The sequence below is a fragment of the Hoplias malabaricus genome, chromosome 15 (genome assembly GCF_029633855.1).
Source record: "Hoplias malabaricus isolate fHopMal1 chromosome 15, fHopMal1.hap1, whole genome shotgun sequence".
NCBI classification, from domain to species: Eukaryota; Metazoa; Chordata; class Actinopteri; order Characiformes; family Erythrinidae; genus Hoplias; species Hoplias malabaricus.
Genome location: NC_089814.1, coordinates 33,214,383 through 33,228,278, shown reverse-complemented (window position 1 = coordinate 33,228,278; position 13,896 = coordinate 33,214,383). Strand labels below are relative to the sequence as shown.

Below are 13,896 nucleotides of genomic sequence, written 5' to 3'. Positions count from 1 at the left end.
TGGAATCATTGGGCGCCACTCCTTCACAGGCACAGGCACAGACACACACACACATTCAGTCACCTACGGACACTTTTGAGTCACCAATCCACCTACAAACGTGTGTGTTTGGACTGTGGGAGGAAAACCAGAGCACCTGGAGGAAACCCACGCAGACACAGGGAGAACACACCACACTCCTCACAGACAGTCACCCGGAGGAAACCTACGCAGACACAGGGAGAACACACCACACTCCTCACAGACAGTCACCCGGAGGAAACCCACGCAGACACAGGGAGAACACACCACACTCCTCACAGACAGTCACCCGGAGGAAACCCACGCAGACACAGGGAGAACACACCACACTCCTCACAGACAGTCACCCGGAGGAAACCCACGCAGACACAGGGAGAACACACCACACTCCTCACAGACAGTCACCCGGAGGAAACCCACGCAGACACAGGGAGAACACACCACACTCCTCACAGACAGTCACCCGGAGGAAACCCACGCAGACACAGGGAGAACACACCACACTCCTCACAGACAGTCACCCGGAGGAAACCTACGCAGACACAGGGAGAACACACCACACTCCTCACAGACAGTCACCCGGAGGAAACCCACGCAGACACAGGGAGAACACACCACACTCCTCACAGACAGTCACCCGGAGGAAACCCACGCAGACACAGGGAGAACACACCACACTCCTCACAGACAGTCACCCGGAGGAAACCCACGCAGACACAGGGAGAACACACCACACTCCTCACAGACAGTCACCCGGAGGAAACCCATGCAGACACAGAGAGAACACACCAACTTCTCACAGACAGCCACCCAGAGGAAACCCACGCAGACACAGGGAGAACACACCACACTCCTCACAGACAGTCACCCGGAGGAAACCCACGCAGACACAGGGAGAACACACCACACTCCTCACAGACAGTCACCCGGAGGAAACCCACGCAGACACAGGGAGAACACACCACACTCCTCACAGACAGTCACCCGGAGGAAACCCACGCAGACACAGGGAGAACACACCACACTCCTCACAGACAGTCACCCGGAGGAAACCCACGCAGACACAGGGAGAACACACCACACTCCTCACAGACAGTCACCCAGAGGAAACCCACGCAGATACAGAAAGAACACACCAACTCCTCACAGACAGTCACCCGGAGGAAACCCACGCAGACACAGAGAGAACACACCAACTTCTCACAGACAGCCACCCAGAGGAAACCCACGCAGACACAGGGAGAACACACCACACTCCTCACAGACAGTCACCCGGAGCGGGAATCGAATCCTCAACCTCCAGGTCCCTAGAGCTGTGTGACTGCGGCACTACCTGCTGCACCACCGTGCCGCCCTACATTCACAATCACGAACATCAAAATCACCATCTGTTCAAACAGCCCCAACTTTCAGCACCTGTTCCTTTAAATGATAACTGTTCACCCTGCCCCCGAGCGCACAGCAATGAGGAGCAGAATCTCTGGATTTTAGCCGTTTTCGCTCAGTACTTTTTATTCTTTGTTCTCATTTACTCCATTTTTACTCTTATTCCTCTGTGCTAGTTGTGTCGGTGTTGCTGTGTCTAACAAAATGAATGAGTTACCTTATTTTACCACATCCCCAAACTAATGTGCACATTAATTTTTCACAGCATGTCGCCTTTACGTTTTGTTGATGTTCATAAAGCTGCGGTTAGCAGAATGGTCACACTGACGCCAACATTGTGGCCAATACAACATCAGTATTCTTCTCTTATTGAAACACATTTTTCGTACACGGCTGCTGTGGCTTTTAAAGGCTTTTAAAGCTCCAGCAGCAGAGGAGAGAGAGTCAGAAAAATCATGAAATGCCAGAAGGTGGGAGAGGAGAAAGAGTGGCTAAGAAACTGCTCCAGGGGGAAGCTTGAGAACACGTTTTCACCTCCTAATCGATGTGACTTAGCGAGAAAAAGACAAAAAAAAAAATCTCATATCACACAAAGCCATGAATGTAAATGTCAGAGGCTAAAACTGTGCTGTGAAAGCAGACAACACAGGAACAGAACCAGTAGCTAAAGCTAGTGTAAAAAGAACAGTATGTAATATTGTTCCCTTAAAATTACAGCTTCAAAATCATTCATCTAAATCAAATGCCCCACTGGGCTGTAATAGGGAGAATAGTGGTTAGAATCTGTGGTTGCTATTCCAGACTCAGCACTGCAGAGACTGCGCTATGTAACTTTTGTAGGAGGGTAGGAAACCACCACCTTGACTGCAGGACAATGCTGTAAAAATGAATTAACTGTAGGCAAGAGTCCAAGAGCAATAATACCAAATGCTACCTAGTGGTATTTTAATGAAAATATCTCAGTCCATTTGGCTTCCCCAAGAATTAGAGGTAGAATTAACTACCTTAGAATATGTTGAAAAAATATATATCATTTTCTGTACAAAATTTGGTCTATAGAAACCTAGAAGCAAATTAACATACAAACCTTAGGTTTCAAGATATTGTTTTTCAACCCGGTCTCACACTTATTCGTGATATAGTCACATATACAGGAGACTGCAATTCGTGACATAGTCGCATATTTCCGACAATTTGTGCGACAATATCACGATCATAAGTGTAGGGGTAATTACCATAGAAACACTATGCGACACTAACACGAAAACACTTCCTCATTAAGGCGTCATTACCATCCGTTAATACCACTGTCTTATTTTTATTTACGGAAAATATAACGTTACTAATTCATTATTTGCTAAAATTCCGAAGCAAATAACGGCTAGAGAAATGTCCTTTTCAGTATTAACCTTTTGAAAATTAGTCAAAATAACGTTAAGTGAAAGAAATGTTCTCGTTAGAGTTAAAGCTAAAGTAGAACACCAATAATAAACTTTGTTTAGTTGAAATAATATAATAAAATACTTTATGCCTTTGTTGGAATAATAATAATAATAATAATAATAAATGGAATTTTTAAAGCGCTTTTCAGTAACCCAAAGACGCTGTTACAATCAGATGAAAAAAAAAAAAAACAAGGGCTAATCAGAAACAGAGGGATTAAATGCAGCCGCAAACAGGTGTGTTTTAAGTTTGGATTTAAATAGTGATAGAGATGTTGACTGTTGAATTTCTGGAGGAAGGGAGTTCCAGAGGCGGGGGGCATGTCTGGAGAAGGCTCGATCTCCAAGACTACGCAGCTTAGAAGGGGGAATGGTGAGTAAACCGGCTGAGGAAGATCTGAGAATGCGATTAGGTGTGTATGGTTGAAGAAGGTCCGATAAGTAAGAGGGAGCTTGGTTATTGAGAGCTTTGTAGGTGAGAAGGAGGATTTTGAACTGAATACGATATTTAACAGGAAGCCAGTGGAGGTTGTGGAGAACTGGGGTGATGTGGTGGTGGGACCGGGTGTGGGTGAGGAGACGGGCAGCAGAGTTCTGGACCATTTGGAGTTTATGTAGTAGTGAGGAGCTAATGCCAGAAAGAAGAGAGTTACAATAGTCAAGACGGCTGGAGATAAATGCATGGATGAGGCGTTCAGAGGCAGACTGGGAAAGAGAAGGACGGATTTTAGCAATGTTGCGAAGGTGGAAGAATGAGGTTTTTATGACGGAACTAACATGGGAATGAAACGTGAGCGTAGAGTCGAGGGTGACGCCAAGATTTCGGACCACAGTGGAGGGGGACAGGGTGACATCATCAATTGAGAGTGTGAGGGAGCCAGTTTTATTTAGAGTAGATTTGGAGCCAATGAGGATTAGGTCAGTTTTATTACTATTAAGCATTAGTGAATTTTGTGTCATCCAGTGCCTGATTTTTGAGAGACAAAGTTCCAATTTGGAGAGTGGTGGGTTGTTGAAAGAATTGGTCCGGAGGTAAATCTGTGTGTCATCAGCATAACAGTGAAAATCAAGATTGAAATGACGGATAATATGGCCGAGGGGAAGTACATAGACAATAAACAGTAATGGGCCAAGGACAGAGCCTTGTGGGACCCCTTGTGAGATGGATGAGATGGTTGAACTATGTCCAGAAAGTGTGACAAATTGTTTTCGATCTGTTAGGTAAGATCTAAACCAGTCAAGGGCAGAACCAGTGACACCCAGCTCACGCAGTCTTGAGAGGAGGATGGCATGATTTACTGTGTCAAAGGCAGAACTTAAGTCAAGGAGGACCAGAATACTTAGAGCTCCCGTATCTGCAGCCACCAGCAGATCATTGATAACTTTGACCAAGGCAGTTTCGGTACTATGGTGAGGACGAAAACCAGACTGAAATGAGTCGAGGAGGTTATTGGATTCTAGATATGTTGTCAGCTGGGTGGCTACGACACGCTCAAGGATTTTAGAAAAAAATGGAAGATTTGAAATCGGACGGAAATTATTTAGATTTGCTGGGTCAAGACCAGGTTTTTTAAGGATAGGTGTAACTGCAGCTAATTTGTAAACTGAGGGGACATAGCCAGAAAACAGTGAATGGTTAATAATAGAGGTTAGATGAGGGACCAAAGCAGTCATGCAGGCTTTCGTTAGTGAGGTAGGGAGGGGATCAAGAGAGCAGGTGGTACTTTTAGAATGGGTAATGATATCACTGATAAGAGAAGGAGTAACCGGGCTGAAATCAGAAAAACAGGGCGTGGATATAGAACAGACTGAGGGCTGTGGAGACAGTGAGGAAGGAAAGGTGGATTTAGATGAGATAATCGTAAGAGAGTTATTAATATTGGAAATTTTATCTTCAAAGAAGTGTAAGAAGGAGTTGCAGAGTTCAGAGGAGGGTGTCATGTTGCTGCCAGGGGCTTTGAAAAGTTTAGAGATTGTTGTAAAGAGATTACGGGGGTTAGCATTAGGCCTATTAATAAGACCTGAGAGATACCTAGACTTGGTGGTGTGTAAGGAATCTCTGTATTTGCGCATGTGTTGCAGATAAGCATCAGCATGCACCGTTAATTTGGTTTTTTTGTACAGCCTTTCAAGCTGACGTCCGGCTTGTTTCATAGCGCGCAGCTCAGTGGTGAACCAGGGAGCAGAAGTGGTGAAAGAGACCAATTTGGTTTTCGCAGGAGCAGAAGCGTTGAGGGACGTGGAAAGAGCAGAGTTAAGCATTGTGGCATGTACCTCAGGAGAGGATGGAGCAGTGAGAACAGGAAAGCTCATATTGATGGACTGAGCGAAGGAACAGGGATCAACAGATTTAATATTACGGAAAGAGATAAGTCTTTTAACAGATTGGTGAGCTACATTCATAGGGACAGAGAATAGAAGGAGCTTATGGTCAGAGAGTGGAAACAGGAGAGGATGAAGGTTGTGAACCAGGACAGAAGAAGAACAGACTAGGTCAAGTGTGTGACCTTTGTCATGAGTAGGAAAATCTACATGTTGAGTGAAGGAAAAGCAGTCAAGGAGAGCTAAAAAATCAGTCACTAACTTGTTGTCAGGAGTGTTAACATGTATATTGAAGTCACCAAGTAGCAACAGTCGAGAAGAAGAAGAGTTAGCGAGAGTGAGTAGCTCAGATAGTTCAGAGAAAAAGGATGAATTAGATTTGGGGGGGCGATAGATGAGGAGTACGGTAATAGAGCCAGGTGTTTTGACTGCAAGATACTCAAAAGATGATGGTGATGAGAAAACAAGTTCAGTAATTCTGAGATTGTTTTTAAAGATCACTGCCAGACCGCCCCCACGACCTGAGGAACGTGGTTTTTGCACATAATTAAAGTTGGGTGGGGTTGCTTGGTTGAGAGAATAGTAATCACCTGGTTGTTGCCATGTTTCTGTTAGGAAAAGGAGATCAAGTGAATTGTCCAATATTAATTCTTGCAACAGATAAGATTTGTTAGTGAGTGAGCGGACATTAAGGAGGGCAAACGAGGAACTAGGGGCAACAGGGGTAAGAGGGCGTAAATTAGACAGATTAGAAAAACGTTTTGTAGAATGAGAAGGTGAGCGAGACAGTGTCCAGAAAGAGCAAATGTTACTACCATTGGTATAGTGTACAGATTTATTGCGATTTAGCCTTGAGCCACGGTGAAGATAGCGTCGCCGGTTGAGTATACCAGCTCTGCAGGCAGCAACAGCAGAATGTTTGGAAAGGCAGTGAGAATACCTATATTTACGTAGTTCATCAGCCGTATAACTAACAAACAGTGAGTTGAACAGGGGGTCTGGGTTCATGTGGGGGCAATCAAGGATGGGAAAAAGTGGAATAGCCAGTAATAGAGTCATAGCAGATAGCAGGTGCATTGTCAATGGGTTGGAGCAGAGTAATTGCATAGCCGCAGTGCTAGCAGACACTGTAGGCAGGAACCATAGATTTGGGGCAGGGCAGTAACGAAGCTAAGCGGGACAGTAGCCGGGATCCGAAAAGTTGGAGCAGGACAACAGCGAAGCCAGCCGGAACAGCAGCCGGGATCCGCGAAGTTGGAGCGGGACAGCGGCGAGGCCCGCTGGAACAGCAGTCGAAATCCGCAAAGTTGGAGCAGGACAGCGGCGAAGCTAACTGGAACAGCAGCCGAAAAACGCAGATTAGGGCAGGACAGCAGCAAAGCTAACCGGCCGGGAATCCACAGAGCTAGGGCAGGACAGCCTCGGTGCAAGCCGGCCTGAATCCGCAGTGTTGGGGAAGACAGTCGAATAACCGCGAAGATTACAACCGGGAATCCACAAAGTCAGCAGGAACGGGGAACAAACAAAACAAAACAAAACATTAACGATTATGTAATGTAATTCACATTATGCCTTTTTCTATGTTGTGAGTAATGACACCTGTAATGAGGATCAGCTGTCTTGTCACTGTCGCATTGTGTTTCTATGGTAATTACCCATACACTTATGATCATGATATTGTCGCATAAAATGTCGGAAATATGCGACTATGTCACGAATTGCAGTCTCCTATATATGTGACTATATCACGAGTAGGTGTGAGACCGGGTTGTGTTTTTAGCTTCATGCTAACATACCTTAATTCATGTTTATATAAAATAAAGCGTGACACAGTGTCAGAAATCATATCATGAAGGCTATTAAACATTACTGAAGCGCTCCAGGCAGTCTGAAACGTAGCAATGCTGTTAGCGCCATGTTATTTTTGTAGTATAAGCAGTTTGTAGCTAAGCTAGTTGCTAGCCTCAAATTTCAAGTATTTTCAGCACACATTTACAAGCCATTTTATTATAAACACCATTTCCACACCCTGGCTACTTTATTAGAAACACATTGCTTCTACTTCTACTCACTGGCCACTTTATTAGAAACGTTAAACTACTTACACTCACAGAACAGTTTATTATTAACCCTTACCTTGCCCCAATTTATTAGTAACACCCACTGGAGCCACAATTCATCACTCATATGACCTCTCTGTGTCTGAATGGATTAACATGAGCTGGGAAGTCATGCCAACTACATTTGTGTGTGTTAGATTTTTCGGGAATGCTGTTTCCCAGAGAAAGGCCTTTTTTGTTGTTGTTGTAAACAGACTTGCTTCTAACAACCGGAAATTTTCATCCTCATTTTCTCATTCAAGGGCCAAACTCGGTCACATCCTCTGCTTCAGCCTCTGTTCAATGTTGTATCATACACAATACAGTACACTCAAGTATTTCCTTCATATATATGCACATCTCTGCAGTTGAGCGCACACAAAAGTTTAACACCCATCGTATAGTTGGGAGAAAACAGAGAAGTAAACAGAGAGAGATTGAGTAAGTACAACAAGAGATGGGAGATAAAAACACAGGAAAAGTGAGGGAGTGATGGGAGGGAATATAAATACATTTTGATTGATTGGAGAAATTGATTTAAAAAAAAAAGAGATGGACAAAGAGAGAGAGAGAGAGATAGACCTCATGAAATATTCCTGCAGATGAATCGTGTGCTCTGCAGGCGAGGAGCCAATATGCCTCACATTAAAAAAAGAAGGTGTGTGTGTGTGTGTGAGAGAGAGAGATGCTGTAAGCAGAGAGCACAGAGAATCCGTGGGTTGCTCATCACAGAGAGCTTAGAGACAACCTCACCACACACTCAACAAGAGAGGAGACACATGCCAACATCTCTGAATACTTCTAAACCTCAACAGAAACCAGGCACCACAAGTTTAACTGAAGTAAAACAAGCCTAAATGAGCTGTCCTTGCTCTATACAGTCAAAACTGTCAAACATCCATGTCAAACCAATAGGATGAGGACAGGATCTGATGTTGCTCCATTAGCTCCGTCACACCAACTCATCCCGAAGGTATTGGATTGTGATCCATAACTCCAGAGAATACTTCCAATGGTTTCTACAACTCTGGTGAACTCCTGGCATTGAGCATTGTGACATCAGGCTCATGTGCAGCTGCTATAGAGATTAAACAAACTGTGAATCTCAAGCTGAGTTCACCACAGACCTTTGGACATAGCGCAGGGGACAAGTCCAGAGAGTCAGAATTCCTGTTCAACAAGAGCAGGGGACGGTGTGTGGATCACTACAGGGCGTCCATGTCAGTTTGACCCGGCCTGGCCTTCAGAGGGAGTTTTTGCACACTGACCACACCAGCTTGGCAAGACAGACCTCTCACAATCATTACTATGGTAACTAAGTGGGCGGAGCATCTGAAAGTCATTAGCAAGTGCAGCGGCCCAAGGAAACCTGTGCAGATACTGGGAGAACACACCACAGATATCTAAACTAACACACACTACTTTGAGGGTTGCCATTCCCAGATAATACTTTCCCACCAAAAGAACCAGTTCCGTTCATGATTCTTGGAAGCTTTGTGCACTCCAGCACACCACCATCCTCAGGTTTCCCATCCTATTTGATGGGAACCAAATCAGCAGGGGGCACTGCACGTTTGCTCAATTCACAGAGTCATGGTTAATCCACTGTTTACAGAGGGGTCAGATCAGAGACAGATATGATTCTGTTTCTGAAAGTTAATGTGTTTTACCCAGCGCACCATCGAGGACAATCTAACACTCTGTATAGCTCCACTGTGCCGTAACACTGTATATAAATCCCTGAGCTCTTTCTGGAGCTTCTTTATCTTGATTCACTCATAGACACTGTCACAACTTGCCGTGCTTCAGTACCAGCTGGAAACGTATTTTCTGTGGAAAAGGGCTAAGAGCGACTGAACAGGAATGTGGATATTTGTCTGTCATCTGCACACAAGCACTCCTTTTTTCCTCCATGTTTAGAGCTTCCCTCTCGCCACTGAAACACCATTCAATCTGATTATGCTAAATATATCAACATAACTCACCCATCGCTATGGCAACAAATCCTGCGCTCTGCAAGCGGCCATACATTTATGTCCCTGACACATCAGCAATAGGCTTTACATCACAGAGGTTACACTTGACGGTGTGTTACGTATATATATATATACACACACACACACACAAAATGTGCAAATATATTTTTATCTGTCCTATCACCTTCTTTTAACATCTGTATCTGCCTCGTCCTGATCAGGGTTTTTGGTGGGTACCTGGAATCACTGGGCGCACAGCAAGGACACACCCTGTACAAGGCGTCACACACTCACCCAGTCACTCACACCTGTGGACAGTGACACACAGCCAACAGGGAGAACACACCCCACTCCTCACACAAGGTAAGGATTGAAGCCAGGACCCCGAGGCCCTAGGCACTAGCTTTTGTGCCACTGTGGCCCTCTGTCTGTACTGTATTGTTTTAAGTAATGTAAACTCATACCCCACCAATCTCTCTCTCTCTCTCTCTCTCTCTCTTGTTTTTTTCTCTATCCCTGGTCCTCTTAGTCTCACACACTCACTCTCTCTTTATTTATTACAAGGTTTCCTCATTCGCTCTTTCATCGTAGCCATCTCTTGCTCTCCTCTCATCCTTCCTTTTTTCCCTTCTCTTCCTCTCTCTCTCTCTCTCAGTCACCAGGCAACTAGCGTTCTCTCCTCAGTGGAGATGCGGGTGTGGTGGAGTGTGTGTGTGTGTGTGTGTGTGAAGAAAGAAAGAAAGATGTGTTTGATTCTGTTCTTCCATAAAAGCAAAAACATAAAGAGTAAGTGGCTTGCTTCTTTTGAACTATGCCTACTTCGAATATACTGCACATACAGTTCTGTAGAACACTCAGGGACCACCCTTCATTTGTTTACATTGTAACTACAGGTTTTTATTGATCAGCATCGAGAAAGTATATTTTTAGCTGAACTAAATAACATAAAAATATCATATTATTTTACTTTGTTCACCCTTTACCTTCCTCACTTCCTGTTCCATAATGAAATGCAGCTACGCTCCCAAAGTTCAGTCTGAGAAGTTGGTTGCACAAGCCCATTAATCCCAAGCACATTCAGTGATGTTAAGGTCTGGGGCGGTGGGTCTCGTATTCTCCTTTGTCTATCTTTTGTTTCTATTTCCTTTTCTCCGTGCTGGCTTCCTGGCCGCTCCACATCCTTTCAGACCCACAGCGTTGAGTTTTTTCATCTGACAGTGGAAGGAAAGAAGGATGGACGCAAACTGTGGTGTACGTGTTCGGATCTGAAGTCTTATCTTGGTTTTCAGGGTTCGACTTTCTTCAGTTCAGTTAACGTTCGACACTCCCCTTCAAGACAGGAGTCGACGTCTTCTATCTTCTATCTAATCTCTGCTGAATTGTCTCCTGGAAACTGAATAACTTGTTTTTAACGGCTGGTTTGAGTGGAAATACAGTGAACGAAGGTGGTCTCCACAAAACAAGCCACTGTGTATTTCCCTCCCATCAAGTACAAAATGAATACAATATATTATTTGTTTTTCTAACCGTCTTCTAAAGGCCACTGAAAGCTGCTTTGAGTCGAGGGACGTTATCCATCAGCGCAGACCACACTGCATAAATATTTTATAACCCGGTCTGTGGTCACTGTGGGCTTTTAGGAAACGGTAATGTTTTCCACCGCTAAATGTTCAGCTCGGTTTCTCTCGAACGAGAAAAAGACGAAGTGGAAAAGGACACCGAAGCGTAAAAGCCTGCGGTGAAATCGTAACCAGGCTCTGCTTTAGAAGTCTGTGAAGGCTCTGTTGTAATGAGGTCTGTAGATTAAGGGGTTAATTAATTATGACGTGATGAATAATTCAGCTCCAACAGAGTTTATCTTGTAGTGCACATGTACTTTAGGAACAGCTTATCTGCGGGCACATGCAGCACTTCCTGCTTCCAAAGGAAACGTGGGTAATATTTGTTTAAGAAACATGTCCATGACCTCTTCAAACTCTACAAACTTCCTTAACGACACACTCACACCTGTGGACAGTTTCACACATTCACCCTGTCACTTACACACTCACACCTGTGGACAGTTTCACACACTCACCCAGTCACTCACACCTGTGGATAGTTTCACACACTCACCCAGTCACTCACACACTCACACCTGTGGACAGTTTCACACACTCACCCAGTCACTCACACCTGTGGATAGTTTCACACACTCACCCAGTCACTCACACACACTCACACCTGTGGACAGCTTCACACACTCACCCAGTCACTCACTCACACCTGTGGACAGTTTCACACATTCACCCAGTCACTCACACACACTCACACCTGTGGACAGTTTCACACATTCACCCAGTCACTCACACACACTCACACCTGTGGACAGTATAATACACTCGCCCTGTCACTCACACACACACTCACACCTGTGGACAGTATAATACACTCGCCCTGTCACTCACACACACACTCACACCTGTGGATAGTTGCACACATTCACCCTGTCACTCACACACACTCACACCTGTGGATAGTTTCATACACTCACCATGTCACTTACACACTCACACCTGTGGATAGTTTCACACATTCACCCAGTCACTCACACACTCACACCTGTGGACAGTTTCACACACTCACCCAGTCACTCACACACTCACTCACACCTGTGGACAGTTTCACACACTCACCCAGTCACTCACACACTCACTCACACCTGTGGACAGTTTCACACACTCACCCAGTCACTCAAACAATCACTCACACCTGTGGACAGTTTCACACACTCACCCAGTCACTCAAACAATCACTCACACCTGTGGACAGTTTCACACACTCACCCAGTCACTCACACACTCACTCACACCTGTGGACAGTTTCACACACTCACCCAGTCACTCACACACTCACTCACACCCGTGGACAGTTTCACACACTCACTCACACCTGTGGACAGTTTCACACACTCACCCAGTCACTCACACACTCACTCACACCTGTGGACAGTTTCACACACTCACCCAGTCACTCACACACTCACACCTGTGGACAGTTTCACACACTCACCCAGTCACTCACACACTCACTCACACCTGTGGACAGTTTCACACACTCACCCAGTCACTCACACACTCACACCTGTGGACAGTTTCACACACTCACCCAGTCACTCACACACTCACTCACACCTGTGGACAGTTTCACACACTCACCCAGTCACTCACACCCGTGGACAGTTTCACACACTCACTCACACCTGTGGACAGTTTCACACACTCACCCAGTCACTCACACACTCACTCACACCTGTGGACAGTTTCACACACTCACCCAGTCACTCACACACTCACACCTGTGGACAGTTTCACACACTCACCCAGTCACTCACACACTCACTCACACCTGTGGACAGTTTCACACACTCACCCAGTCACTCACACACTCACACCTGTGGACAGTTTCACACACTCACCCAGTCACTCACACACTCACACCTGTGGACAGTTTCACACACTCACCATGTCACTTACACACACCTGTGGATAGTTTCACACACTCACCATGTCACTTACACACTCACACCTGTGGATAGTTTCACACACTCACCATGTCACTTACACACTCATACCTGTGGACAGTTTCACACATTCACCCTGTCACACACTCTCACCTGTGGACAGTTTCACACACTCACCCTGTCACTTACACACTCACACCTGTGGACAGTTTCACACACTCACCCAGTCACTCACACACTCACACCTGTGGATAGTTTCACACACTCACCATGTCACTCACACACTCACACCTGTAGATAGTTTCACACACTCACCATGTCACTTACACACTCACACCTGTGGACAGTTTCACACATTCACCCTGTCACTCACACACACTCACACCTGTGGATAGTTTCATACACTCACCATGTCACTTACATACTCACACCTGTGGATAGTTTCACACACTCACCCAGTCACTCACAGACTCACACCTGTGGACAGTTTCACACATTCAACCTGTCACTCACACACACACTCACACCTGTGGATAGTTTCATATACTCACCATGTCACTTACACACTCACACCTGTGGATAGTTTAACACATTCACCCAGTCACTCACACACACTCACACCTGTGGACAGTATAATACACTCGCCCTGTCACTCACACACACACTCACACCTGTGGACAGTATAATACACTCGCCCTGTCACTCACACACACACTCACACCTGTGGATAGTTGCACACATTCACCCTGTCACTCACACACACTCACACCTGTGGATAGTTTCATACACTCACCATGTCACTTACACACTCACACCTGTGGATAGTTTCACACATTCACCCAGTCACTCACACACACTCACACCTGTGGACAGTATAATACACTCACCCTGTCACTCACACACACACTCACACCTATGGACAGTATAATACACTCACCCTGTCACTCACACACACACTCACACCTGTGGATAGTTTCACACATTCACCCTGTCACTCACACACACTCACACCTGTGGATAGTTGCACACATTCACCCTGTCACTCACACACACACACACCTGTGGACGGTTTCACACACTCACCCAGTCACTCACACCTCTGGACAGTTTCACACACTCACCCAGTCACTCACACACACACACCTGTG

The 13,896-nt window shown here is 45.5% G+C and overlaps 2 protein-coding genes across 3 annotated transcripts in view; one reads left to right on the top strand and one right to left on the bottom strand.

Moving 5' to 3' along the window:
• The window catches only part of wdr91 (WD repeat domain 91), a 59,421-nt gene that overhangs the window by 17,530 nt on the left and 27,995 nt on the right, over positions 1-13,896 (top strand). The window contains exon 2 of the mRNA XM_066646752.1: positions 9,468-9,609. The gene's annotated coding sequence lies outside the window, so the exon portion shown is untranslated. The remainder of the gene's footprint in view (positions 1-9,467; positions 9,610-13,896) is intronic.
• rab27b (RAB27B, member RAS oncogene family) overlaps positions 1-13,896 on the bottom strand; it is a 48,542-nt gene that overhangs the window by 27,950 nt on the left and 6,696 nt on the right. The window lies entirely within an intron of this gene.